The sequence below is a fragment of the Gopherus flavomarginatus genome, unplaced genomic scaffold, assembly GCF_025201925.1.
Source record: "Gopherus flavomarginatus isolate rGopFla2 unplaced genomic scaffold, rGopFla2.mat.asm mat_scaffold_34_arrow_ctg1, whole genome shotgun sequence".
In the NCBI taxonomy this organism is placed as follows: Eukaryota; Metazoa; Chordata; order Testudines; family Testudinidae; genus Gopherus; species Gopherus flavomarginatus.
In genome coordinates, this window is record NW_026115061.1 from 4,128,161 (window position 1) to 4,131,179 (window position 3,019).

Genomic DNA, 3,019 nt, shown 5'->3' on the forward strand with positions numbered 1-3,019 from the left:
GGAGGCTGAGCCCCAGCCCCGAGCCTCCATTACGAGCCGCCCAGGCTACTACTGCTCAGTGTGTGGCCAGTCTCCCTGTGTTCTTTGCTGTTCGTGCTGGGGAGCCTGGCTGGCCTTAGGGATGGGGCCCCCCGGCAGCCACCCAGGGCTCCAGGGGGTCAAAGGGCACTATGTGCCAGTGCAAAGGTACTCACTGCTCTCCCCTGCCCCAATGCTCCTCCATGGCCCCATAGAGGGTTGCGGGGAGCGAGGAGCAACACTATGTGCTCCATGCGTCCTGGTCACTTTCCCCACTTGGGCTGTGCTGCGAGGGGAGCATCAGAAGCTGCTGCTCTCTGCCCTCCCCTTATGCAGCCTGTCTGAGGAAAGTGACCTGGATGCAGGGAGCTCGGATGATGTTGCTTCTCACCCCCACAACCCCTAGGGGTGCCCGGAGGAGCAGCGTTCCAGGGAGGAGCGGGCAGCAATGCCAGCTGCTCCATGCACACAGGTCAGTGTCCCCCGTGGGTGCAGGAGGGTGTGCAGGGGTTAGGGGTGAAGGGGGTGCAGGAGAGGGGCAATGGCTGGTGGCACAGGAGGGGAGTGTGGGAGTTAAGGGCAAAGGGGACACAGTGTAGGGGTTAGGGCACAGGAGGGGGCAGGAGTTGGGGTGAAGGAGGCACAAGGGTTGGGAGTGCAGAGCTAGCGGTAAAGGGGGAGGGCGATCGTCCAGGGGTGATGGGAAAGTGCCTAAGTACACGTTTTGCCCAGGGCAGCAGTTCCCCTAAAGCTGGTCCTTGATAACATTTCTTGCTAGGAGGGAGAGCGTAGAAAAGGAAGGAGTCCTAGCAGCTCTTCTGGGAGCGCAGGTGAACAATGACTCCCCTTTCTCTAGATTCTCCCCGTGGGGCTCTGAGGCAAACAGAGCCACATAGCTTCCGCCGCTTTCTCCAGATTGTCTGTGCTGGGCTCCTGTGGAAGTTACAAAAGGCAACAATTACCTGACGTTCCTCAGCCATCATGGACAGAGCTGCACAGCTTCCTCTGTAAACTCTACAGGTTCAAATCAAGTCTCTGAAGTCCATCCACAGCTGGGACGGGTCATTCAGTCCTTTGTAGAGAGCATCAGTTTGTAGCAAAGTCCCTCCAGAGGTTCTAAGGGCTGGAGAAATATGCCTTCTAGTGAGCTATTGAAAGAGCTCGACCTGTTTAGCTTATCAAAAGAAGATTGAAAGGTGACTTCATTGAAGTTCCTTAATGGAGAGAAAATATTGGCTCTCTTTAATCTAGCAGAGAGAAGCATAACAAGACCCAATGGCTGGAAGGTGAAAAGAGACAAATTCATTTTACACTTAAGGGACAAATAATCAACAGCGAGGCTGATTCATCATAGAAACAAGCTACCAAGGAAAGTGGTGGATTTGTCATCTCCTGATGTCATTCAGTGAAGACTAGATGGCTTTGTGGAATGTGTTTGCCCGAAAAGTAGCTATTGTGTCATACAGGAGGCCTGTGATATGCAGGAGGTCAGATTAGATGCTCCAATGGTCTCTTCTGGCCATTAAGTCGACTAATTTCTGAAAAACTGAGTGTAGCATTGGGAGCAGCATCTGATGTTTTACTGTCTAGCCGGCTTACTGAATAGAATGAACGCTCTTTGAGTAGGGTGATCCACAGGGAGTAGTTCAAACCTCCAAAGTGCCTGGCCAGGAGAAGGACATTGGCACAGCAAGGGAGGGATGTGGCAGTGACATCACAAAGGCCTTTTGCAGGACCTCAGACTATTGGTCCAAGGTGGTGGGGAGGTGGTGACCTCACAGAGAGATGCTGACATCAGCCAGGCAGCACAGGAGCAAGGGGCCAGGGAAACCTCAGAGATGCCTGTGGCTTTTCTTCAGCAAGTCTCCTTCTCCAGGTCTCTCTTTCAGGACTGAGAGAGTATTTAGGTTCACATATGTGAGCGCCAGGAGGAATCTCTTTTGAGTTTTCTCCTTCCTTTTCCTGATTTTACTAGAAAACAGCTGTCCCTGTTTAGAAGGTAAGAGCCTCCTGGAGGGAAGGGATGTCTTGGGCATGTCACAGTTCAGATGCCAGTGGCCCCCTCACACTGTGAGGAAGTTCCCACCATCTGCTCTGTGTTCGCAGTGCGGGAGAGAGCAGCTCACACGGCAGTGATTTGCTCCTGGCTGCCAGAGCAGAGCAGCAGGCTCAGCTGTCAGAACTTCCCAGAGCAATGAAAGGGGAGGGGCCCATGGCCCTGTAGCAGGAATGCAGGGCAGGCAAGTTCACAGCAGGCATTGTGGGATACTGGAGGAGTCCAGTTATGGTGATATAATGAACAGCAGCGTCTACTCTGTCACTTTAAGTTTGCTGCAAAAAGCTCTAGACCTCTCATCGGAGTTGTTTTATTCTGTCAGCAAAACAGGGCAGTTTTGTCACCATACTTGGCATTGCAGTGTGTACACCAGCCACAAGCTGCCGACCGAGGTAGCCTTGTGTTTTTTACACACCTGAGCAATATAATTCTGCTGAAACAACTTTGTAGTGCAGACCTGGCCAAAGATTCACTCACACACAACTTGTAAGGACACCATCACCTGCTCCTCTGCCTTGCAGAATCCAAACACAAACAAAGCTTGTCAGGCCCCAGTGACGATGGCAGGGAGTCAGGTGTTGGCAGACAGTGGGTTTTAGCCATCCACAGGTACCATGGCTTAGCTGGTTAAAGCGTCTGTTTTGTAAACAGGAGATCCTGGGTTCAACTCCCAGTGGTGCCTTGTTGACTGGTTGTTGGGGCACTTGTTTTTGGCTACTGTCAGAAGACAGGATTCAGAGCTAGATGGGCCTTTGGTCTAGCCCAGTATGGTTATTCTTATGGTTTAAATAACACTCACAGGTACTGATAACAGAGTTATTGAAAGTTTGGGAATTAGGAGCGGGTAGGTCAGTGGTCCAGTCCCCACACAGATGACACTCTCCCTCTGGGACAGGGGCAGGTCTGAGCTCTCACTCAACTGCTCCTTGTGGCTGCCAGAATCTG

At 52.2% G+C, this 3,019-nt stretch overlaps 1 non-coding gene across 1 annotated transcript; it reads left to right on the plus strand.

The window, feature by feature from the left end:
* The first annotated feature begins 2,682 nt into the window (after positions 1–2,682).
* TRNAT-UGU (transfer RNA threonine (anticodon UGU)) lies at positions 2,683–2,756 on the plus strand. The gene has a single exon. It is a non-coding gene; the product is annotated as a tRNA-Thr (tRNA).
* Positions 2,757–3,019: the final 263 nt, after the last annotated feature.